At 45.7% G+C, this 26,560-nt stretch overlaps 1 pseudogene across 1 annotated transcript in view; it reads left to right on the top strand.

Annotated features, from left to right (window-relative positions):
* The first annotated feature begins 743 nt into the window (after positions 1–743).
* LOC123781731 (cationic amino acid transporter 3 pseudogene) overlaps positions 744–26,560 on the top strand; it is a 187,530-nt pseudogene continuing 161,713 nt past the window's right edge. Inside the window, exon 1 of the transcript XR_015721623.1 lies at positions 744–861. The product of XR_015721623.1 is annotated as a cationic amino acid transporter 3 pseudogene, transcript variant X2 (transcript). The remainder of the gene's footprint in view (positions 862–26,560) is intronic.

The following is a 26,560-nucleotide window of genomic DNA, read 5'->3' as shown; positions in this document are numbered from 1 at the left end:
GAAGATTAACATTTTGGGAAGGAGAAGGCCCCTTCCTTTGGTCACTGTTTCAGGGTCTTGGAAATGCTACGTTATGATTGTCTAAAGCAGGATGCTCTGCAGGCAGGGACTGTATCTTTCTCGTTACTTCCTCCAGCACAAGGCTTAATACACATTCAGTTAGAATGCTATGAATGATGAGTGACTGTCTCAGGAAATCCCTTCTGGTGAAGCTTGAACCAGTTCCCTTTATTTCTGGAATGACAGGAAACTGGGGTGAAGGGGTGGGGTTGGTTGGTGGTGGTAGAAGAACCTTTAGAAGATTCTGGGAGAGGTGGCTGTTGTGTGAGGTGCTTCTATCTTTGTTTAAAGGATGCTGAGTGGGCTCTGTAGCTGGATCTAGGACTGGCCTCCAAATCTCCGCAAGCTGGGCTCCACCTGGCTCCCCATACTCTCCTTCCGCCAAATAGGATGTCCTCCATACCCAGGACCCTGTAAAAGATATTTATTTCTAAACTGTAGTTTTGCTGCCAACAAAGTCTCCAGCAAAGTCCCATCTAAGCCCTCAGTCCACCTCCTCACCCAGATAGGGCCCCTCTAGTTTTCCACTGACCACCTGCTGCTTTCCTCCAGGATTCTGCTTAATCTACCTCCTTTACCCTTTCCCACCCTTCCCCTGGGCACTCCTCTGGAGTGCCCCAACCTCCTGATGGGCCCTCCTCCCCCAAGGGCTCCGCCTCCCAAGGGCCTCAATTCCCTGAAGGCCCAGTTAAGCTCTACTCCAAGTCCTAACTCTGCTTGGCCAAGATCCTTCCCTGTCCCTGGGTTTGGCTTGCACTTTCTTCTCTGATCTTTCTCCTCTGAGGCAGAAAAAGCCCACTGGTAAGTGCTTTGTCATTTATAGATTGACAAGAACTGAGACAGAGCCAGGGAGGAAAGAGGCTGGGCTTAGAGCACTGATGGCTATGCAAGCCCTGTGGAGGTTGAGCAGAGGGCATTTCATGGCAACAGAGCTAGACTTTGGATTGGAGGGTGCAGAGCAGAGGCCTTGCAAGTTTGGGAAGGGCAGGTAGGTTTGCTGGGGTCAGAGGGATTTGGAGGCCTATATGTTCTCCTTGAGAACAGAAAGTTTCTCAGCTCTGATAAGCAAAATAGAGTTAAGGGAGGTTATTCCTTGGTGCTTGTCCTCCAGCATCCTTCCCACCTGTTTGCTCTGCCCTCCTTCATGGCCTTTCCTTTCTGACCTGGTGCAGAGCTTGCTTTCTTCATCTTTGTCTCTCCTCACAGGGAATACCACATAGAATGTTTAGACATATTCCTGGAATGAATGAAGATTTTTTTCATTGGGCTTTGCTGTCTCCTTCATGTTTTGTCTCGTTTCTCACTGGAGTTTCTGAAAGTCTCTCTGTCGTATCTTCTTAGTAAGGACATCGCCATGGACTTTGCTATAGAATAACAGGTCCAGTGTGATAAGGTGGTCCCCTATCCCTAGAGAGGATTTGAGGGGCTTCTTCCTCCAGGCTCAATATCTATTTTTTACAGCTGCCGAAGGTATCTGCCTGTCTTTTTATCTAAGTTAAAAATGTTGTGCTGGGAATTGATTATAGACCAGGTCAGGGTATAGGAGGAATGATTACCAAGTTCCCCTGGTGTGTGGCTGTCTAGTGGTCTTTAAAACACTGGGTCTCCAAGAGGCAGTTTGCTGTTATCATAAAACATATTTGCAACTCTTTAAGTTCAAAGACCCCTGGGATTTTAAACTGTTCTTCACCCTCCTCCACCTCCCCACCACCATGTACACTGTGGGCGGTAGGTCAACACCAGAAGCCCAGACAACACTTATCCATGCATGACACTGGCTTTCTTGATTATATGTGGCTAATGTTGATTTCTAGTTTGTCTTTCTCTTGCCCTCTGGCAGTTCTTGGCTTCTTCTCTTCATTATCAATTGATACGTGTTATGAGCTTCCAGAAGGCAGATTCATTCTAACTTTAGTTTAAGCAAAATCATGTGGAAAGACCAGCTTCCTTGACCAGTATATTCCCAATTGATAAATATGATTTTTGCACTATATTTTTTTGGTTTATCCTTTTCCCTTTTTTCTTTTATTATTATAGAAATCTCAAAGCAGAAGGGATTAGAAAGAACTAGGAAGAGGGATAAAGAGTGTCCCTAAAAAAGTGGTGGGGGGGGGGGCTCTTTGTTGTAGATTACGTTGCCTGAGCTGGGGTGAGCAGGTGTGTTTGTCTTGGTGGACAAGTTGTATGGATCTATATTTGGAGAAGAGCTCAGGACTTTGAGGCATGATACAACTTTCATATGACTCAGATGATCTGGTGTCTTTCATACAACAAAATGAAGCAAAACAAATTAACTTTCCAAGGGAGATGATGGTGGTGTGGAGCTGCTACCCCAGGCTATGAGAGGACCAAGCATAGTCTGGTGAGTGAGGACAGAGAGACAGCCAAGTAGTTACATGGGAGGATAGAAGGACACATTTAAAAATATGAAGGAAGATAACCAGAGAGATAGTTGGCCTTTCCTAAGCTACCTTATGTGCCATGTATTACTCTGGGTGTGTATTGGGAGGAGGTACATCAAAGAAGGAGCCATGGGCTCTGACCATTCACAACTGCTAGTCTAACAGTGGAGACAGAGTGTAGTGTTGGATGGGACCACCAGATGGATTTCCAGATTCTGTGCCTACAAGTAAAGGAAGGATTTTGGGTGGGGGACAAGGCTGTTTAGTAAGGCTTCTTGGGGAAAAAATGATGTGGATCAGTGCTCATTGTAGATCAAGCCATCCTATGTTACTGTTGTAGTTTGCAAAACAAGATGGCCAGGCAGATGGATTTCCTTCTACTGCTTTCCCTAAGGACTTTTATTAGGTGCTCTGTGTTGACAGGATTCACAGTTGTGAAAATGGTGTAGAGAATGGAAGGGGAAATAGATAAGAAACTGATTTTCACTGTTGACATCAGTGTATCAGATCACTTTCTAATCCCTTAATTGCACACCCTTTCTGGCTTTCCCAGCTGTCTTTCTGATTCTTGTTTGGAAAATCTCATTCTAATTTTCCCTGGTAGCCCATCCAATTTCTGAAGACCTCTAGAAGCAGAAGCTCAGGCTTTTCTGATTTATCAATTTGATCATCTTGTTTTGGTATGATGGAAATGTTAAGAATTTTCAAAACTGGAGGGGCACCTGGGTGGCTCATTTGGTTAAGTGCCTGACTCTTAATTTCAGCTCAGCTCATGACCTCAGGGTCCTGAGATCAAGTTCTGCATCAGGTTCTGCACTCAGTGCAAAGTCTTCTTGTCCCTCTTCCTCTGCTCCTCCCCCAGCTCATGCATTCTCTCTCTAAAATAAATAAAGAAAGAAAACCTTAAAAAAAAAAAAAAAAGAATTTCCAAAACTAGATTCTGACTGAAACTAAACCAGTAAATGTGTCAAATCATGATTGAGGAACATTTCATTTAACTGTGTCTTCTCTGCAGTTATCCCAGAGGGACTAAGAAAATGCACCTTGTTCACACCTATCTCAGAATGATACTGGATAATACGGAGTCTATACAGCCTCTAGCAAAACTATACTATCTGATTGTTTATCCAGCTAATGGTGCACTGATACTACCGTGGTGTCTGCATGTAGCACGGACTCCACAGATATTGTGCGAAGGAAGCACGTATGTTTTGGTCTACGTCTACATAGATTTGGGGCTACGTTTGTGTGGATGGACTTGGTCTACATCAGTTGGTGTGGAGCATGTTAGTCCATCAGGGTGGGTTTTCAGTGACTTGGAATTCAACCTCTGCCAGACTGGGGTGGGATTTGAGAGGTGTAGTGCTGGGGGTGGTAGGGTAGGTGAGTTGGAGGAGGTGGCTGTGTTTACTCTTGGTCTAATGGGCAGTTTGGGGGTGGCCCTGCCTTCAAGTTCAAGTCTTGGTTGCACCTAGTAATATGTACTTGCAGAATTACGGTTTCTAGCCTCACGGAGAGAACATGAAGCAGGTTCTACCCTAAGGAGTTTTTATTTTAGAAAGGGACTCAAAGGCTTCTTCCAAGTAACATGTAAACAGAATTCAGTACAAACTAAGATCATAGGTGGGAGGATGCCTGGTAAGTGATCTGTTTGGTAAGGTTGTTCTCAGAAGACTCCTGGGAGATAAGTTTTGATATTTATTATTTTATTTTATTTTTTAATGTATTTTTTAAGATTTTATTTATTTGAGCGAGAGAGAGGGAGCGAGAAACAGAGAGAGAATGAGCAGGGCAGAGAGAGGGAGAAGCAGGGAGCCTGACCTGGGGCTCAATCCCAGGACCCTGGGATCATGACCCGAGCCTAAGGCAGACGCTTAATTAACTGAGCCACTCAGGTCGCCCGATATTTATTTTCTTTTGTACGAGCTGAATTTGTTACTTCATCTTTCTTTCCAACTTTTCAGGGAAACTGTCTGACCTTTCCTTCTCTTTCCACCAGGGGAGAAGTTACACATTTATTACTCCTGCAGTTTCCCTCTCTTTTCCTTTTCTCCTAAGGTCAAAGATGATGATAGTAATAATAATAATACTTATTATTATTATATTTTAATATCTAGATCTGTGTTAATATCTGTAGCAAATATTTAACTGGATCTGTCTAGTTGGGCAAACTGGATTTGATGGTCAAGGTGTGCTGGAGTTTTGTGGTTTTGGTGGGGGACATGAAAGGAGGCCTTAAAAAAGGCTCTATTTATTGGATCATGGCCCAAGTGAGCATGCATGAACTGATGTTTTCCTGGGAAACTGTTATATACAATGCCAGGATGTGCATTGTGTCTTCCATGCAGCCTTCTCAGGCTGATGCACAGTACACAAAAAATTCTCACTAGTCTTGCCAACACTGGAAAATGAGGTCCTATTACTCTTATCTTCCATCAACTAGGAAGCTGCCTGGGATCTTGACGTTCCCTTGCCTTCACTGTTATTTTCTGATTGAGAATATCCTTCTTGGTTCACAGTTCATGTATTTTTTTCTTATTTTGGCAGGTGGGGAGGTGTTCATGAAATGCCCTTAATTCTAAGTTCCCAGAGAGACGATTTCTCTATTTGCCACCATCATCTTGCACTGTGTATAAGTGTATAGGTGATGATTTGGGGGTAATGGTGGTGGTTATGGTAATTAGGGAGATAAAAATGTTGCTTTTGCTTGAGTTCTTTTGCACAAAGAGTCACTGTGGTGCCTGAATTTTCAAATTTGGAAATTTCTTTGTATTCGTTTATACTTAGTTGAAATTGGATCTTTAATAGACTGAATCCAGTCTCTCTCACTCAGAAGCTTCTTATGTTTTCTACTTGAAGAACCATCCAATTACCCCACCTTAGACCCAATCCAAAGCACACAGAACCCATCTATGTTGTTATTTATAGACAGTAGAGGAAAAATTGTAGCAAAACCAGAAAATTATTTTCTCTGGGAGCTTACAGTATGAGGACAATTCATGGATACTTCCCAATGCTCTTGAAACAAGTGAAATCCTATTCTACACAACATTCAGTCCGTTGACTGTTGTCCCACTCTTCCCTTCTGCACGCTAGCCTTACATGTAGTTATTGTAGTTTGAGTATCGTGTCATGTTGCCTAATCTCAAAGCATTAGGCGACTTCTTTCCAAATAAAGTAAAGCAGTGGAAGTAACAAAACTCTGTTGTCTTCCTGTTTAGTTGTCCCACATCAAGATGACACTAGAGCAAATAATAATCTGCCATTTTGGGTTACTTCCTTTGTACTTTATGTGGTGAAAGAGACTTGGACCTCAGTTCTTGTGTCAGACTCTGACTTTGCCAAACCGGCCTGTGGAGCCTGGGGTACTTCCTTGGCTGCCAGTTAACTCTTTGTACCTCAGACTTCAGCTGGGGAAAAAAAGACAAGCTGAAAGTGTCATCAGGCAGATGCTCTGCTCCTGGACTCCACCTCACCACCTACTACTCCTACCCTCTTCCCTAACTGGGATTTCTCTCAGTGTGAATTCCAGACCATTGAAATATGCCCCTGGAGGTTAATGAGGGGAGAACAGGGGGCAAGGAAAGCATAGTGGAGAGATCAGAGGACACGGAGACCATTCTGGAAAGATCATGTGTCTACCTGTAGTTGTGCCCAGAGAAGCTTCTGGAAGGAGAGTCATGTTGAATATGGTTTGGAAAGAGCATGTTCTAGGCAGAAAGGGACAGTCTGTGTGAGGGCTGATGTTAATTCCAGCAAGATGTACGTGTGTGGGGAAAGATTTGTCCTGTTCAACCAGGAGCCACAAAGGTTAATAGTAGGAATAAGTGGTAGAACAACAGTGAAAAGAAAGACTTGGAAATAAAATCTGAGAAGTTGGATTGAATAGAGAGTGGGAAACTATAGGTCTGATTGGGAGACAGAGAGTGAGTCTTTTTAAGACTTGTGGAAAGTGTCATCTTCCAGAAGGAGAGTAGAGAGCACTTGCACCTCAGTTATCTGCTGCAGTGTATTGTCATGGAGGATGTGATATACAGCTTTATCCTGCTTCAAGGGAAAAGGTATAGGGTGAGTGTAGAATTTCACAGCTGGAGCAGGAACTGGGCAGGGGATGAGGCTGGAGGAATAAGCACAGGTCAGATTTTGAAGGAAGGAAGGACTACAAAGGAAGGGCCTTGGGGAACCTCTGAAGGGTTTGAAGCCTGGGGTAGGTGGGGGACATCTCAATCACATTTATAGTTTAGAAAGCTTCCGTGAGTTAAAAATGGACCCTCCTTAACTATCTCATGTGCTTGTTGGTAAATCATAATACTGGAACTGGTGAGTGGCAAATAAGGAGTCTAGATGGATTTGTAGACAGAAGGGCTGACCCACAACCCGAGGGATTTGATAATGTATAGAGAAGACTTTTCAAATATGACTTGGTCTTTTTTGACTTTATTTTTTTCAAAGATTTTATTTATTTATTTATTTATTTATTTATTTATTTGAGAGAGAGAGAAAGCATGAGTGAAGGCAGGGACAGACGGAGAGGGAGAAGCACACCTCCTACTGAGCAGGGAGCCTGATGCGGGGCTCAATCCCAGGACCCTGAGATCATGACCTGAGCTGAAGGAGATGCTTAACCAATTGAGCCACCCAGGTGCCCCAATCTTTCTGACTTTAAAAAAAAAAAACTGACAACATTTCCTAAAATTCTCTCAAAACCAAAGCCTGAGTAGGGAGGAGAGTGGAAGCTGCATGACTTTGTTCTCTCTGTCTCCACTACTCTTTCCTGGGCATTGCTGTGAATTGTTCATCCACAGCCTTGCTCCCCTTGTGGAGGAGACCACTTGAATAGCAGCAGCGGAGTAGGCAGAAGGAGGAACCACATGTCAGCTCCTTTATTAGGAAAATATATTTGGCATATTTAGACAATGATTTGAGCAAGTTAAAAACTCCTTGTGAAAAATTAACAGACAGTAACAAGTGACTGTTTTGATACAAGCTCATAGAGCAGTGCAGGGTCTCCAGGAGGCTGGCAGCTGACATCCCAGATGGCACGGGGTGTGTAGAGAGCACAGTGTGGCCAGTGAGGAGACTGTCTGCAGAAGTGAGCTCAACTTCTCTCCTGGAACCCAGAGAGGGAGGAGGCAGAAGGAACTGTTTAGGTTGTGAGCTACTGAGCTAGGTGACTTCTTTCTTTTCTCCCTATCCATCACTCTCATAACTGTGGACATAACTGCAGAGAATATTTGCCTGATTGCTTTAGGCGAGGTTTACTGAATGTCAGAATTCACAAAACCACCTTCCTGGCTCCTCTCCCATCTCAGTCATGGACCCTGGGTTGGCTGCTGCCCCCATTTCTCCAGTGTTTCCTTCCCAGACAGCCTGGTCCTCTGCTTCTTGCAGGTGGTTATGAAGGTGCTGCCCCCTTTTCCCTCTTCCTCTCTGTTCACAGTGCCCCTGTGGGCCTAGGTGGGTAAAGGGAAGGAGTGGACTGTACGTTCTTGGCCATCAGTACAGCTGGCCAGGTCTGCTTTCTGGAGACCCAGGTCCCATCACAGTGGTCGTGCTGCTCCTGGTGCTCATCACTGGGCTCACTGGGGTCATCTGGAGACAGCCACAGAGCTCCACTCCCCTTCCCTTTAAGGTCCCTGCTCTGCCTCTCCTCCCACTCCTAAGCATCCTTATGAATATTTGCCTTATGATGCAGTTGACAGGTTTCACCTGGGCTGGAGTTGGTGTCTGGATGCTGATTGGGTTTGTTATCTATTTTGGCTATGGGATCCAGCACAGTTTGCTTAACTCCACTGAAGTTGGAGCCCAAACTGTAGACTTTGAACTCAGCAGTGCTAGTACATAATTGGTTTGACATCCTCACACCTGAATGTAGTCTAGTCCCCTGCAGAATAATGAAGAGTAATCTTGAGGATATAAAAAGCTAGGCCTTCCATGGAATGTTGGTGGGGGGAAGCTAATAGAACTCTCTAGTTATTTGTTTTATTTTTTATTTTCAAGATTTTATTCATTTATTTACAGAGAGAGAGAGAGGTCACACTAGCAGGGGTAAGGCAGAGGGAGAAGGAGAAAGAAGCAGGCTCCCTGATGAGGAGGGAGCCCCATGCGGGGCTGGATCCCAGGACCCCAGGATCATGACCTGAGCTGAAGGCAGACACTTAACTGACTGAGCCACCCAGGCACCCCTAGAGCTCTGTATTTATTGTAGAATGAAGGATGTTTTTATTGTTGGGTTTTCTTTTTACTTGTCTACTTTTCAATTGTGTCTGTAGCTGCTTGCTGCCTTTAAACAATTATAATTAAAGAACTTAGACAAAGTGTTTTTGTTTTCTTTGGGTAAATACTCAGTAGTGGAATTACTGGATCATACAGAAATTCTATTTTGAATTTGTTGAGGAACTTCCATACTGTTTTTCCACAGTGGCTGCATCAATTTGCATTCCCACCAACAATGTACAAGGATTCCTTTTTTAATACATCCTTGCCAGCACTTGTTATTTCTTGTCATTTTCATGACATGTCCCTGGCCACCCAGCCCCCTCCCCTGCCCTGGCCAGGCCAGGGGCTCTTCCCACATGCACTCTGCTTCCCCTACTCCAAGTGGCCTTCCTTAGCCCTGGCTCTTTGCCTCCAACAAGTCTGGAGTCACAAGAGGGCTACCCACCCCAGGCTGAGGCTTCTTCCCCAGAGGAAATCCCAGCTCCAGGGCTGTTGTGGACTGTCAGGCCTCCAGGAGCAGGAAGGAGCAGAGCTAACCACCTGGAGCACTCTGCTGCCAGTCCTCATCCTCCCACTCCCAAAGCTGCCTCTTTGCACAGTTTTCAGTAGCAGTTACCCTGTGTCTTCCCTTTCTCCCTTACTCCCCTGTGCACTTCTGCGATGGGGAGGCTGGGCCCTGCACATACTTATATTCTCCTCACAGGGCTTAACACTGAACTAAAGAGTTGATAAATAACTCTTATGAGTGGTATACAGTGGTAGGGGAAGAGGCCATAGGTAGAGATGTAGAATAGGGCCATTATGAATATTGATTAAGGATATTATTTTTAATGTGGGTCTACACATGATACTTTCAGGTATAGATCACATTACTAGGAAATGTTTATCCCACCAGTAGATTTATTCCCATATAATATATGTATTCATCGTTCATTCTTTCTCTCATTCAAATATAGAGCTTTTCCTCCTGGGAAATAGACAATAAGCCAAGAAACAAATGCCAGGATCCATACCGGCAGATACACTCGCATCATGGTCACCATGGTCTTTGGCGTGCCGAAGGAAAATAAACAGGGTCTTATGATACGGAATAACAGAGAATGTTCTTTAGATAGGGAGGTAAAGAAAGGCCTTTATGGTCATTATCATGTATTTTCCCTACTATGATTATGAGTTAATTCAATTTCTAATCTGAAGAGCAATAATATTAAAATCAGTAACATAATGAGAAGAACAGCCATCCCACCAGGGGGCGTGTTTGTCAACCCAAATTTAGGATTGGTTCCTTCTATGGTCTAAATTCCCAATCACCCCCTGCTTTGGGAAGAAGAGAGTCAGGGCTCTCCCTTTGCCTCAGGATGGACCTGTCCCCTCTTCTCCAGCCTAGGAGTCTGCAAGCAAAACAGGAGTTAAGAGTTTTAATCTTGAGAGACATGGAGACAGATCAATGTAGAGGCCTCTGAAATAAAGCCCCAGGATGTGAGGAGCTGGGGAAGAGATGGAGACAGAAGCACACAACGACAGAGGCTAATTGCTGTTACAGAGACACCTTCTCACCTCCCACTTCAGTTTCAGTGGGTTCTGGGCTCTGAACTTCTTGGCGGAACTGGTCAGGGTTTCTGGCTTTGTGGAAGGGGAAGATATCTCCTGGGTGACTTTAGAGACAGTCCCCAGGCCTGATCATTCCTTGATCCTTGCTCCAAGGCCGAAGACAACCCAGGCTGTGAGGAGCAGGCAGTCCACCAGTATTCAGCAGCCTCAGCTAGCTCATCCATTACCAGGGTCTTCCTTTGACTACTTTTCTGCCCCCTTGTCCTGGCACAACTTGGTAGCATTAGTTTCTGTCTCTTGTAGAGCAGGGATCCCATTAAGAAAGACTTGGGAGTGGTTAAGAGGAATCAGAGACTGATACCTGGCACTTTCATACCCACTAACCCTTTCCCAACTCTGCTTCTTGTTGGGATAACACGTTTTGGTTTCTAGCTCAAGAATAATGGTTCCCTTTCTCATGAAGGCTCTGCCCTCCTTGGTTGTGTTGAAGGACACTTCAGACTGTTAAGAATGTCTTACTTAGGTAACCATAAATTCCTCTAAAAAAGTTGTAACCCACACCTCTCTTCAGCCTTTCCCCACCCCGTTTGTACCAGCTTCTCTGCAAGTGGTGTCCTGCACACAGTGAAGGCTGTACTTCTGCTTCAAGGGGAACGCTGCCTCTCTGCTTCATAGTCCAGAATTGTGCCTAGAGGACTCACACTGCTTCATTTTAAGAGATACCTGTGGCAGGAGAAAGAGCTATGCTTCCTACTCGCTGCTCAGGGCATGCACAAGACACACTTCTGATCCTCAGAGATGGAAAGGCACTTTGGAGTTGTGATACCAACAGAGCCCTTGAAGTCAGACAGCCAAGCTCTTGTCCAAGCTGGGCCACTTGCTGTGCCTGAAGCAGGAGGTATATCTTCTAACATCTGCACTAGGGTCAGCACCTGGGATGAGCTGAAGTGACATTTAGATCTGACCAGGGTCTTCATACTCTGGATACAGGGAAGTGAGGTGGAAAAGAAGGAACATTGCTTGGAAGAGGAAAAGGAAGAGTTAGACCAGAACATTCTTGGAGGCAGGGGAATGGAGAAGCTGACTCCTAAACCCAGGGAGCCCAGATTTATATCCAGGCAGAGTTAATAACCTGTAAGCTGTTCTAATACTCTAGTTCCTAGCTGAAGGTCCTTTCTGGAATCTCTCCCTCAGTGGGCAGCAGCATTACTGGCTCCCTTCTGAGGCAGACAGTATAGGGCTTGCAGCTCAGGGCAGGCCCGGGCACATGCTGGTGCCAGAGTGACACTGATGTGGGTGAATATGGGCAGATTTTCTCTAGAAGCTTTGTTCAAAAGGTGGAGGAAGAGAGGATGGGAGATACAGGAAGGAAGAGGTTCCAATTATCTCTCTGGGTTCACCGGATTATGGATGAAAGAGAAGAGGAAATCAGTCAGAATCATGGTCTCCATTAACTGCTTTGCTTTCATGCATTATTCCTTTTCAACCACACTCTGAGTGATTGAAGATAGAAAATGGATTGCTAATAACTTCCCTGATGCTCCATTCCACATCCTGTGAGTTTATCCTATCAAGTCTCCCTGGAGCTGATACTCCCGTGACACATCTCTTTTAGGGGAATGTCTTTCAGTGTCAAGTCCATTCCAGAACAGGCTCTGCCACAGCAAAGCAGCATGTGTTGGGGATTTCTCCCTCACACCTGAGCTCATGTTGTTTTCCTATAGAAAAGCTGTCTGCCTCCCTCCCCATTCCTCTCCCTTCTTCCTCTTTTCTCTCCTCACCAGCTCTGTTTTGTTCTATAACCACCTGCTGAAGTTGGTGATAATGTTCTACACATTTCACTCCCTCTTCTCTTGCTTCTTCTGTCTTTTGTTCTCCCCCTGAAACCTCTCCCTCCCTCCCCTCCTTGTCACTCCTCTCCACCCCCTGCCTGGTCAGTTCTTCCAGCCTCCTTTCTGAGTCATTTCACTTCTCTTTTCCTCTCAATCTTCTTTATCTATGATTCCAACCTTGAAGGGATGGGAAGATGAGTTTTAAGGGCAGCATCTTTGAGGAAGTGGCCTTGGGACATAGCATGAAGCAATGTGGTCATGATGAGGGAACCGAAGGCAAGCTGAGGACAAAGCAGAAGCTGACACCCTGCAACCCCCCCCCCCCTCCATGGGATGTATGTGACATTCCTGGCTGCCCTAAAGGACAAAGAAACAGTCCTTACTACCTACAGCCCATTGACAAGTCCTTGAAACAGGCATGGTGACATTCCTCTAGGAACTCAGCTGCCTTGATGTTAATACTTTGCTAAGGGCAAAAGGCAGTCCTAGGCTGAGTCCCTCCCCTCCACCAAGATCCTGTAAGTCTACTTTAATGTATAAAAATTCCTTTGGAAACTTCCTTTATCTCTAACCCCCCAAGATACGTATTGGCAATCATCCCCCAAGCATATGGCCCACCCATATACATCTGAAGGGTCTCATGACTAAGGTATTACTAGACAGTAATAAATGACCTTTTCCCAACAACAGCTAGCCCCCTCAAGGTCCTGGAAACCTTGCTTCCAGAATTCCTTAGAGACTTACACTATCCCTAACCCCCTCCCCACTTGAGGGTATAAAATAGGCCATTCCTCACAACCCCGGGGCAGCAGCTCTTTCTGCCCACGGGTCCTGTCCCCGTGCTTTAATAAACCACCATTTTGCACCAAAGACGCCTCAAGAATTCTTTCTTGGTCGTCGGCTCCGGACTCCACCCCACTGAACCTCACTTATAGTCACCTGTACCTCATCAGTCAGACATCAGGAAGACTCTGATAGGCACTAACAAAGTGGCAAAAGTGCCTCCTGATCGCTCTTTCCTAATAGATGGGGCTGAGGTATAAGGGACAGACAGAAATAAAATTGGTTAGAATAAGGGGTAAAGAAGCCCTCTTTTTCTGATGTCCGGACTTAGTATCCTAAGTATGAGGAATCACTAGCAAATGGTCTGGGATTATGGGTCCCCAAGTCCATCCTCTATTCAGTCACAGGAAAGTGGGCCATCCACTACTTCCACGAGTTCACAGTTAGCACCATGGAGTGGGGTATGCTCTGGCATTTAAGGAGTGATTTGTTATCCTGGCTACATAGAAGTGGTCAAGGTGATCATTGAATTGCACAATTGTTGGGGAGTCCATTCTGTCGTTCAGTTGTTCAAATAATCATATGCCCATAGGGTACTGTTTTTATCCCTACAGATTAATAAGCCAGAAGATTTTTCTATACATAAGCTATTGTGGCCAATTCTCTCAAGTTTACCTCAAGTTGTCTAGCTTAGGTAACAAAAAATATTCAAAAACAGTTAATCAGCAGCGCCTGGGTGGCTCAGTCTTTAAGCATCTGCCTTCGGCTCAGGGTGTGATCCCGGCATTCTGGGATCAAGCCCCGCATCAGGCTCCTCTGATGGGAGCCTGCTTCTTCCTCTCCCATTCCCCCTGCTTGTGTTCCCTCTATCACTGGCTGTCTCTATATCTGTGTCAAATAAATAAATAAAATCTTTTAAAAAACAACAACAGTTAATCAGAACTAGAATTAAACATCCACAAAAGTGTCTTATTAAAATGCATTTTTCTCAGTCAAATCACCCTCCTTTCCATAGAGAGTCAAATCCAGAGTACTCCATTTGAAAAACAAGTCCAATGTTAACAAAGTTGCCCTAATTATTTACATAAGCTGAGCAAGAATAGTGATTAACCTTATGGATTCTTTAAAATTTGCTTTGCTGGAACTTCTCATAAGGAATCTCTAGATTGAATTTTTAATAGCCTCTTGAGGCCAGAAGTGAAGTCAAATACCTGCCATCAGACTTGCCTTTGATATTTTAGATTTGAATGAATTCCTCATCTATAGGCTCCCCAAATATCCTGAGGTTTCCTGCATCTGCCAGAAAGTGACATTCGTTACTCACCTGGTAAGGCTGCTGGGAACTCTGTAAGCAAGGGATCTGGCCAACATTTCCAAGGGGCTTTATTGGCTTCATAAAGAAACCCTTAGTTCCTTAATGCTATCAGGTCCTATCTGAGTCTGTGCATGTCTCTCTCAAATATGACATTCCAGTCAGAGCCTTGGAAAGTAAGCACTGTTTTCAATGGTGTCCTGTTACAAGGAGAACAGATTCTTACTGACCTTATGCAGAGATCTGCACCTACCGTTGATGAGGGAGCAGAAGGCAAGCTGAGGACAAAGCAGAAACTGACATCCTGCAACCCCCCCCGCCCCCCCCCCCGGGCTGGATGCAACATTCCTCAGCACTCCTGGCTGCGCTAAAACTAAGGAAAAGAAAAAAAAAAAACAAATGGTTACGGATAGAGATCACAGTCCTTCAAGACCCATAATTCTCCCTCAGTTTACACATGTCCTAGTGATTTACAAGGAAGAAGCTTTCTTATCAATAGCCTAACTTCCAGAGACCCATAATTCAGTTTCCTGGAGCCCTAACATTACCATCCCCTCCATAAAATGGAGGCAGGCTGAGGCAGAAGGAAATGTAAATAAAATGGAATTTCTTTTAAACCTGCAGCCCATTGAAAAGGACACTTGATAGGAGGAAAGTAACATTCTCCCAGGAAGCTCCGAACTACCTGTTAATATCTTCTAGAAGGGTAAACAACCTTAACTTGACAATGGCAAGGCCTCCAGTATCCTGTGAATCTTCTTTAACATATGAAAGTCCTTTCTCAACCTCCCTTTTTTCCTTACCTCCCCCAACCTCATGGTATATAATCAGCCACCCCTCACAACTCTGGTGCAGCAGTTTCTGCCCAGGGGTCCTGTCCCCGTGCTTTAATAAACCACCAATTTTGCACCAAAGACATCTCAAGAATTCTTTCTTGGTCATTGGCTCTGGACTCCACCCCACTGAACCTCATCTATATTCCACAACCTCATCACCATGAAAGAAAGAAAGAATACTCACCGAGTTTCTGAATCTGGAGAGTTCAGGTTGTGAGAAAAGTTAAATGTTTCAAATTGTTCACAAAGTTATATTTTATCATGTTTTTGTAGGTCACAGATTTCTTAAGAGAAAGTTTCATTAAAACTGGAAGAGCCAACATTACAAAACCAGCAATGTTTCAAATAAGAGTCCTAAAAACTATAATGATCTTCCTCAATTCATTGGGTCCCATGATACCAATTCTTGTTTCTGTTTGAATGCATCTTTTCCATTACTTCCAGAAATTCTTACCCAGTTTAGATTTATGATTTTAAAGATATCAAAACCCTGTATTTGTCAAAAGTCCTTTCCATGAATATCCTTGAAGAAGAAACACATTTTGCAAGAGCATCAGAATAAGTATAAATCATAAAAGTCTCAAAAATGGAATGGTTTAAGATCTGATGAGAGTTCACTTCAATGCAGTTGACAAGGAAACCTTTTTTTCTGTGACCCACAGCATTCCAATAATAAGAATATCAAGTGATGACCAATAACCGGGACATATTAAAACTTCAGAAATTTCCTGTATTTTCTAGAACATTTATAGCATATACCCATACAATACAACCTGAGAAGGCTTATCATCATTGTGTTTGATAATGCTTCCCATGTAATTTAATATACTAAGTAAACGAGGCAAAAAAATTCATTTACAATTCAAATTTTAGGAAGATTTTTTAAAAAATCTTCAGAAATTTCTAAAGCACACACCTAAAAAACATTACAGATTATTACAAAACTTAATTTTTGTTATCTATTTAACCAAGCTTGCAATTAGAGATTCTACAGAGGGCTATAGTTGTTAACAAACTTAGTTCCTTTTATATTGAGACGTTTTAGTTCTCATAAGTAATCAAAGGCCTGATAAGACAAATAACAGAAACTTTGGTTTTCAGGGCAGACAAAGAAAAGAAAAAAAACAACACTTTGTTTACAATTTCTTATCAAGAGCACACCAGTCCATGAAACTGTCTCTTAACAGAGAGAAAAGCAGAATTTCAAACTTACAACAGTGTAATTTTAACATTCACTCATTTCAGTCAGTCAGTCCAGACCACACAGAAAATTATTTTCCAAAGCTTTCCCTTCACAAACCTTCTATATACATTCAGAGTTTGTTAAGCCTCTCTCTCTAAATAACCAGTCTCATTTTTGGACAATGTTACTTTATTTTACCTCAGCAGAAATATATTTTCAGTTCTTACACCTTCCTTACACATCTCCTACTTTCCCACATACTGATGCTGTCCTTACCATTTCCAGCGGTCTTAATGACACCTGGCAGATTTTCTCTCTTAGGAAACTTAGTCTCCAGGGAAAAGTAAGCAGTAACCAATTGTGAACTGTCTCTTACAGTAGAATTGTTTAGATCAGAAATCTATGAATACATTTCATTATTTCTAGAATTATGCTTCTCCATAGTACAATCTTTTAATAAAGCATAAAGCATGTTCACCAACAGACCTGAGTATCTTCATTTTCTCTGCAATAAGAAGCTAGAGCAGATAAACCATGTTCAGTTATCGATGCTTTAGTGAGCTAACCTTTCTGGAAAAAACTTAATGAGGATTGAGGAGGCAAAATGGTGGAGGAATAGGGGACCCTGTTTCAACCGGTCCCCTGAATTTAGCTGGATATCTACCAAACCATTCTGAAGACCCACAAAGACAGCCTGAGATGTAAGAATATTTATCTGGATCTCTACAAGCAATAAAGCAGCTGCTTTTCGCTTTTTGCCAGGTAGGAAGTGCAGAGTCATGAATCTGAGGGGAGATATTGGAAGATAAACAGAAGGGGAAGGGAGCCTCCATAAGATGTCTCCTGGAAAGTGATATAACACCAGAGTACAAAATCAGAACCCTTAGAAATCTGCTCTAGGGAGCAACATCCCTCTCTGAAACGGGCTCTGGAAATGAAAAAGCAGAATTCTAGGTAGAGCATTGTGATCTAGGGATATGAGAAGCATCAGAGCCAAAGGGACTTCCTGGAATGGCAGTGTCCAAGAAGTGGAGCCAAGAAGCAGGTTATAGTCAGCAAGCCCAGGAAAAGTCTCTCAGCTTGGATGGCCATAAACTGCAAACCAGGCTGGCTGAGAATCACTCTTCTCTGGGGCAGCCTGAAAAATCAGGAGCCTGAGCCTGCAACCAGGCAAAAACTTGCAGAGTTATTAGTGGCCTGGAAAGGGCTTTAAATCAGCACTGGATAGGATCCAGGAGCTATGGGTGTGTGGCTGATGAGGGAACAGAAGGCTGTGCCTAAACCCTGCAAACTCTCCCCACTCCGCACTCCCCACTCCTGGGTGGTATCTGTGATGTTCCTCCAGGAAGTTCCCAACCATCTTCATGTTAATGCCTTGCCAGAGGGAAAAACAACCTTAATTTGACAATGGCAAGACCTCCCATATCCTGTGAGTCTTCTTTAACATATGAAAGTACTTTCTCAACCTTCCTTTTCCTTACCTTCCCCAACCCCATAGTATAGAATCAGCCACCCCTCACAACCCTGGGGCAACATCTCTTTCTGCCCATGGGTCCTGTCCCCAGGCTTTAATAAAGGACCATTTTGCACCAAAGAGTCTCAAGAATTCTTTCTTGGTCATCAGCTCCGGACTCCACCCCACTGAACCTCACCAATATCCCACAACCTCATCATGTGAGAGCCAGGAGCCCCTCTCAGTTTTGGAAGCACAAAGGCCAGGGACACTCCCAGGCCCCTGGGATGAACTCTGAAAGAGTCACCGTGGGCACACACAAGGGAGGCTGCAGTTGTTGTTGGTGCAAGCAGAAATGGAGACTGTTTGTCCTGGAGGGTTTAGTGGAGGGAGCAGACTGTAATTTCTCTGCTCTGAGAGAGAGGTTTGGGTGAGGCCATTTTTGCTCTGATCCTTGGAAGAGGCACTGAAAGCCCCCAGGGAACAAAAGCTTAAAAATCTGGTTTCCACTGAGCCCCGCACCTGACAGGGGGCAGGGCAACTCAGCCCAAGCAGGGTTGCCTGAGAAACCCCAGGGAAGGCCCCTCCCCCCCAAGACAGGCTGCAAGAACAAGAGGACCATAACCCTTTGGATCCTATAAAACTGTAAAATACCAATGCCAGGGGAAAATAGTACAGTGAGCTCCAGGCGTTGCCTTATGACTTGTTTATTTTTCAGATACAACTCTCTTTTTCTTTTCTGATGCTTTTTCTCTGTTTTTTTTCTTTTTACCTTTTTCTCATTTCAACTAGATGTTCATTATATCAACTTATATTTTATAGCAGCTTTTTAACTTGTATTTTTCACATCTATATTTTTTTGTAGATATATACTTTATTACAGTCCTTTTTTCACTATTCAATTTCACATATATATGTATATGTATACACACACACACACACGCACATATGCACACAAGTTTTACATTCCTTGTAAATTTGGGGAATAGTGTCCTCTAACACACAGATCAATATACACCCAGGAACAACCTGCTTTGTCACACTGAGAGATTATTAGCACCCCTTCAACTCACCACATTTTTACATTTTTTTTTTTAAATTTTATCAATTTTATTCTTGTGTTTCATTTGGCTTTATATTTTTTCCGTGGTGGCTTCTGATTGCTCTGGATTTTGCTAGGATGCATCTTGCTTGAGTCATGGTTGATATTTTGGATTCTGCTCATTCACTCAGCCATCCCTTGACAGAATGACTAGAGGGAGGACCTCTCAACAAAGAAAAGAAACAGAGACAATGTCATCTGCCACAGAACTAATGGATATGATATAAGCAAAATGTCAGAGATAAAATTCAGGATAGCAATCATGAAGTCAATAGCCAGGCTTGAAAAAAACATTGGTGACAATATAGAATCTCTAAGAGCAAAAATGAGATCTAATTAGGTAAAACTAAAAAAAAAATAATGCTATGAATGAGATGCAGTCTAAATTGGATACTCTAATAGCCAGGGTAAATGAGGCAGAAGAGAGAATTAGTGATCTAGAAGATAAGCTGATGGAAAGAAGGAAGTGGAGGAAAACAGAGATAGGCTGCTTGTAGCACAAGAGAGTAGGATTGCAGAGATTAATGATGGCATGAAATATTCCAATGTCAATTATTGGGATCCCTCAGGGGGTGGAGAGAGAAAGAGGGCTAGTAGATATATTTGAGCAAATCACAGCTGAGAACTTCCCTAATCTGGCGAAGGAAACAAGCATTCAGGTCCAAGAGGCAGAAATGACCCCTCCCAAGATCAATAAAAATCGATCAACATCCTGACATATTAGAGTGAAGCTTGCAAATTTTACAGCAAAGGAAATAATCCTGAGAATAGCCAGGGAGAGGAGGTTCCTTATATATGGAGGGAGGACCATCAGAATAACATCAGACCTGTCCACAGAAACCTGGTAAGCCAGAAAGGTCTGGCAAGACATATTCAGAGTACTAAATGAAAAGAACATACAGCCAAGAATACTTTACCCAGCAAGGCTCTCATTCAGAATGGAAGGAGAAATAAAGAGCTTTCAGGACAGGCCAACTGAAAGAATATGCGACCACCAAGCCAGCCCTACAAGAAATATTAAGGGGAATTCTGAAAAACAAAGAGAGACCCCAAGAGTCACATAAGCCAGAAAGAAACAGAAAATCTGTAGAAACATGGATGTAACAGGCAATACAATGGCACTAAAGTCATATCTTTCAATAGTTACTCTGAATGTAAATAGGCTGAATGCTCCCATCAAAAGAAATAGGGTTGCATTTGGATAAGAAAGTAGGACCCATCCATATGCTGTCTACAAGAGACTCATCTTGAACCTAAAAACACCTGCAGATTGTAAGTGAGGGGATGGAGAACCATCTACCACGCTAATGGACCTCAAAAGAAAGCTGGGATAGAAATCCTCATATCAGACAAATTAGGTTTTAAACCAAATACCATAATTAGAGATGGAGAGGGACACTATATTATACTTAAAGGGTCTATCCAACGAGAACATCTAACAATTACAAATAGGACTCCAACATGGGAACAGCCAATTATATAAACCAATTAATAACCAAAATAAAGGAGCATGTTGATAAATAATACATTAATAGTAAGAGACCTCAACCTTCCACTCACAGCAATGGACAGATCATCTAAGCAGAAGATCAACAAAGAAACAAGAGCTTTGAATGTCACATTGGACTTCGTAGATACATACAGAACATCATCATAAAACAGCAGAATACTCATTCTTCTTGAGTGCACATGGAACTTTCTCCAGAATAGACCACATACTGGGTCACAAATCAGGTCTCAACAAAAACCAAAAGATTGAGATTTTTCTCTACATATTTCCAGACCACAATGCTTTGAAACTGGAACTCAATCACAAGAAAAATTTGGAAGAAATTCAAACACTAGGAAGTTAAAGAGCATTTTGCTAAACGATGATTGGGTCAACCAGGAAATTAAAGAAGAACTTAAGCAATTCATGGAAACCAATGAGAATGAAAATGCATTGGTCCAAAACCTATGGGATACTGCAAAGATGATCCTAAGAGGGAAATACATAGCCATCTAAGCCTCTCTCAAAAAACTAGAAAAATCCCAATTACACAACCTAACCTTACACTGAAAGAAGCTGGAGAAAGAACACCAAATAAGGCCTAAGCCAAGCAGGAGAAGAGAAATAATAATTAGAGCAGAAATCAATGAAATAGAAACCGGAAAAACAGTAGAACAGATCAACAAAACTAGAAGCTGTTTCTTTGAAAGAATTATAATAAGATCGATAAACCTCCAGCCAGACTTATCCAAAAGAAAAGGGAAAGGACTCAAAGTAATAAAATCATGAATGAAAGGGGAGAGATCACAACAAACACCAAGGAAATAGAAACAATTATTAGAAATTATTATCAGTGGGAGGAGAAAAGAGGGCAGAGGAGCAGGGGACCCTATTTCGACCAGTCCCCTGAGTTGAGCTGCAAATCTACCAGAGTATTCTGAATACCCACGAAATCAGCCTGATATGTAAGATGATATATCTGGTCCTCTACAAACAGAACGAGTGAAGAAAGTCCAATTGACTGAAAACATAGATTCAACAGAGACTGTGGGCAGTGGAAGAGAGACACAAGGAGACAGAGCCAGAGACAGGAGATTGGAGAGGAGCCTCCAGAGAGCAGAGCTAAAGGTCCAAGACAAACACAGAGAGACACCCAGAGGTCAGAGATAGTAGAGACAGACAGGGACTTAGAGACAGGAGTTGGACCCAGGCTCAGGGGGTGGGAAAGCCATGGACCCAGGGCCAATGAAAGATCCATGGACAGAGGGCCAGGGTGAGGAGACAGCCAGAGAAGTATGCACAGAGAGAGAGGGAAAGGGAGACAGAGAAGGGAAAGGAGGAGGTGGGGGTAGTGGGGGAAGCAGGGAGAAGGGGCAGGTAGAGGTGTAGGGGGAGGGTGCAGACTCCAAGTCAAGGGCTCTGCTGGCCTCTCAGGACCTGGGGCTCTGGTGGGAGGGGAGGCTTCTGTGTGTGTGTGTGTGTGTGTGTGTGTGTGTGTGTGTGGCAGGAACCCAGCAGTTCTGAGCTCTAGTCACAAGGCCAGAGTCCCCTGGTGCTGAAGGGACCCCCACACCCTGTCCCTCTGCAGCCCCTGCTTTGGTCATTGGGGGGAGGGGACAGAAACAAGATGCAAGTTAGACACAGACTGAGCTGGGAAAGAAATGGCAGAGCCCAGACTGAGATCCGCGGGAGAGAAGCTGAGAATGAGAAAGGGAGCAGAGAGAGGGACAGAAGACAGAGAGGAACAGTGCCGCGACACCTCTCGTGGGGCTGCGGTGTTGATTCCAGAGAAGGACAAGGCACAGACAGGTTAGCTTGCGAAAGAGAACATGGGTGCAGGGGACAACCACCATCCGTTCCACCACCAAGAGTGCAATCCCCCGAACAGCTGCAACCTCACCTATTTATTGGCAATAAACAATCGAAGACAATGAAGGTGATGATCCCTATTACATCCTAGTGAATAGTAGTACATCATAGGGGAGGTCACAGGATTAAATGATGTAATGTTCAGCAAGGGAGGCCTATTCTTAAACATGTTTCTATGGACCCCTCAGGCTATTGTCAAGAGCAATCAAGTTTTGGTTGTGGCAGTTGTTCTGCCCTTTAGCAGACCAAGTGTTCCTGGCCGCTCCTTATCTGGGAGCAGCAATCCACCCTGAGCGAGCCAGGCTTTCCCAACTGCTGGGCAAGTCAGGCGGGCCCAACTCTGCTCTGATGTTTACGCTAAAGCCCACAAGGTCACAAACATGTTTTCCTGTTATATCCTTAGCATAAGCTCTCGGCCAGTGGCTGCTACAGGACAGAGGTGGAGAAAGACACTGCTGGAGGCAGTGGAGCCGTATTTCCATTGCAAAACCAGGTGGATGTGGGCAGACACAGGAGGACGGGTCTCCTCTCACGTGGCTCTGAAGGTCATTGTGAAGGAGACACTGCAGCCTGTGACAGAAGGGGACATTCCTGGTGCCTGCTGCAGCCCCAGTGTCATTTTTCTGTGTGTTTGTTACAACCAGGTAGCAGAGCTCCCAGGAGCACCCCCAGCCTGCTGCTGGAGGGGGAGGCCTGGCATTTGCTTGAAATACTTGGTCAAGCGGTCCTGCCCTTGGGGAGTTGACAGTCCCCTCCCTGCTCACTCATAGGCGTAGTAACCCGGTCATAGTCACCCAGCACAGACTCACAGACTCACAGACCAGGGCAAATTCAGAATCGGAGCGGTTAGTTCATCAGGGGAGGCTGCATAGAGGAGGAGAGTCATGAGGGGGTGTAGAAGGAGAAACCCAGCAGGGCAGGGATGGAGGAGGAAAAGAGGAGGAGAACCTCTCTCTGTTGCTTCTGAAGCAGGATGACAAACTCTAAGCCAGGCAGGAGCCAGCTGTGCTGGAATAAACAGCTGGATTGGGGATCAGCATGGAGGGGCAGTGGGAGGCAGATGTTCACAGCCAGGCTGGGGGTTCTGAAGTGCTGGGATTGAAACTGAGGCCCCTGGAGGGAACCCTGAGATGTGTTGGGCAGTGATGGGTCTGTGCACAGTCGTCTGGAGATGTGTGTGCCCGAGGGAGCATGTCCTGTGTGTGTGTGTGTGTGTGTGTGTGTGTGTGTGTGTGTGTGTTGAGAGGAGTGAGATGTACATCCAGGGAGCTTTGTGCCCCAGGCTCTTGTGTGTCCATCTGTGTAGGTGATGGTAGGTCGGAGTGTTTGAGCACCTTGTGCATTTGTGTGTCTCCATGTGGTCATGTGTGGATGGTGTCTCAGCTGATTTTGTGTATTTTATTCAGCTGCATGCCGGTGGAGGACGGCGTGTATGCAGGGTGCGTGTGTGTGCGTGTGTGTGTGTGTGCATGTGTGTCTGCAGCAGGGGTTGTGCCTGTGGAGCCCTGGCTGCTCAAGCCTCCCCTGCTGTCTCTCCCTGCACGGGCTCCATCTGCCCGGCTGAGGTCCTGAGGAAGCAAACAGCAAAATGACAAACTGCTCTGCCCACAGAGACCAGCAGCATTGTCAACCCTGCACAGACTCTCCCAGCAGGGGCTGAAACTGCATAGAGAGGCATAGGGTCAAAGGATACCTCGTCCCGTAGGCACAGGCTGCTCCTCAGAGCAGGTGCGCTCACATTCACACACACTCTTAGGCACCCACAGGCCTATCACACACAGAAGGACACACACACACACTGGCTCATGACCTCCCTCTCCCCTCTACTCCTCTGAGTCCTGTGGCCCTGCGTCCCATCACCTCTGAATGCCTCCAAATGTGTTTGGGATAATGAGGCTGGGTACTCTCGCTGGGACATGGGACCAATCACCAGATAATTGTTCCTTTTGTCTCCATAAGGTGTGTGAGCCTGTGTGTATGAGTGTGTGTGCCCGCTTTCTTCCCCAGTCCTCCAATCCCCACCCCCTCTTTGGGGCTTACTCCAACTCCCGCTCTCTGTGCCATCTGCCTCTAACCCTGGGTTCCTCTATGTGCCTCAGGCCCATATCTCTTCTGCAGCTTCTTCCCTCCCTCCTCTTTCCATGCTTTCCCCTGAACTTTATCTTTCCTGCCCATGCCCCTGTTATCACTCCCTCCCAGTGCCCTAGATGTGGCATGGTTACTCCCTGCCACCTCGCTTCTGTTCTGTCCATACCCGCCTTGGCCTCCCCACTGCAGGTCCTCCTTCTGCCTTCCCGCGCTCTGCCTGTGAATACTTCAGTCTCCAAGTCTCCCTCCAGACCCTCCCTGTGTTTCTGCCATTGTTCTTCCTCATACCCTCCCTTCTCCAGCTGGGTTTCATGTGTGCTCCCTGGGCTTTTAACTAGACCCTTTCCATGGGGCTCTTCTGCCCCCCTTCCCCCAGTCCCAGTGTGGCCTATTTCCTCCCCTCCTTCCCTGTCCTCAAGATGCAGGCTTGGCATTCTGACTCCCAGGCTCTGCCAGGACTTCCCTGCTGGTGGGAGGGCCATGGGGAAGCAGGAGGTCTGGCGCTAAGTTTGATCCCAGCCCTGTTCCTCCCCTTCTTACCTGGACTCACTCACCTGTAACAGGTGGGGATACCTGTCAGGGTGCAGGAAATCCTTCACGGGGCTTCAGTGAGCATCAGCGCTGTGCTGGGAAGGCCACAGACTCGGCACACAGTGTGCACTCAGTAACTGTGAGTGCATAGTGTTTGCCCTTCCTCACTCTGCTTCCCTGGCCCCTTAGCCTGGAGGCAAAACAAATGTTTAGAAGAGAGAACCAAAGTAATACACTGTAAAGAGCCAAAAAGATTTACTATCAGAAATTCCATATGGTTCAGCCTAACATATGTTCTAAGCTCTGAGTGTGGACAAGCAGGGAGGATGGGGATTGGACTGAACCACAGGACACAGGAACCCATGTGAATGAGCAAATTCAAACCTAGGGAGGAAGGAGGCATTGCACAAAGTCCAACCTGCATCCATCCTGCAGTGGCCATGCTGGCTGCCCTCTGTCCCTGTGGTCATGGCCCGTGTGTGCTGGGAGCTGCCCGGGGTCTGCAAGTCCAGCTCCCCTAGGACTCTGCCCTCCAGACAGGACCTGCACTCCTGGAGCCTCACACCCACAGCATCCTCTCCCCTCCCTGCATGGCAGGTGCACACACACACACACACACACACACGCAGGTGCACTGGGATTTCTAGAGGAAAGCAGGGTCCCCTAGACAGGGATTCCCTCCAGCTGCCTGTAGCGCTGACACTAAGCTCACAGGGCAGTGGAGGCTCACATGTCCCTGCCTGGGTTTCTGTCTCAGTTCCCTCCTTTCTCCCTGGGAGCAGAAGCAGTGAGTCCCCCACTCCAGCCTCTCTGTGTGTGCTGGGCACCCAGGGGAGACCCAGAGGGAGCAGCAGGGGCCTGGCCTGGGGGGCTCCCTGACAGCTGGGAGAGGAGGCTGACAGCAGGACAGGGAGACACAGCGCTCTGGGCGCTCCCTCAGCAAATGCGTGTCAGCTGAGTGAGTCAAGGGCAAGTGGACCAGACCCCCTGACTCAGATGATGGGAGACAGGCAATGACCACAGGAGGGAAGATGGAGGCAGACACAGAAGTCTAGAAGGTTTCTGAGGAGACAAGGAGAATGATGCTCAGTTAGTCAGCAAGGAGCAGGAACATGGAGAGGAGAGGATCAGAGAAGCCAGAGCTTCAGGAAGTGCGTGACCTTGGGGGAGGACCTCTGTGTGTGTGTGTGTGTGTGTGTGTGTGTGTGTGTGTGTGTGTGTGTGTGTGTGTTGGGGAATGTGTGTGAGGGAGGCAGAGGGATGGAGGAGGCAGGGTCTGCTGGATGCTGGTCACAGTGTAAAACGTCCAGGGTTGTAGCTCCGCGGTGACCCTGGGCTGAGCAGGCAGGACGCTGGGAGCGAGGCTGACTTCCTGGCCTTGATGTGTCCTCCTAGGCTGTGAGGACAACTGAGCCTGAACTGCACAAGCTAGGGAGCTGTGGCTGGGGGGAGACAGCAGCCAGGGACTGGATAGGTGGGGAGGAGGCCTCTGGAGGTCAGGAGACAGAAAGAGGGAGAGGGAGGCTGGGATGGGGGGGAGGGGTCATGGGAAGCCTGAAGGCTCTGAGACCTTTCTTCCAGCTCTCCCCTTCACCCGCCCCGTCCATGGCGGAAATTCTTGTTTAAAGCTCACGGATCTTCCATAGATGCTGTGGTTCAGCCTCTCATCTTCAGAGGGTAAGGTATTCCTTCCCCACTCCCCAGCTGAGGCCTCAACTTGGCAAAGCTCTCCTGGGCAGGACATGCTGAGAAGGGCCCAGAAGTCAGGGCTTTGGCCTTCTGGAGAGAACCTTCTCCCTGCCACACCTGGGCCCCCAGCCTGGCTGCTTCCCAGGCCAGAGCCTGAAGGA

Source organism: Ursus americanus, chromosome 25 (genome assembly GCF_024610735.1).
Source record: "Ursus americanus isolate L20-20 chromosome 25, mUrsAme1.1.p, whole genome shotgun sequence".
Taxonomy (NCBI): domain Eukaryota; kingdom Metazoa; phylum Chordata; class Mammalia; order Carnivora; family Ursidae; genus Ursus; species Ursus americanus.
This window is presented reverse-complemented; position numbering and strand designations above follow the sequence as displayed.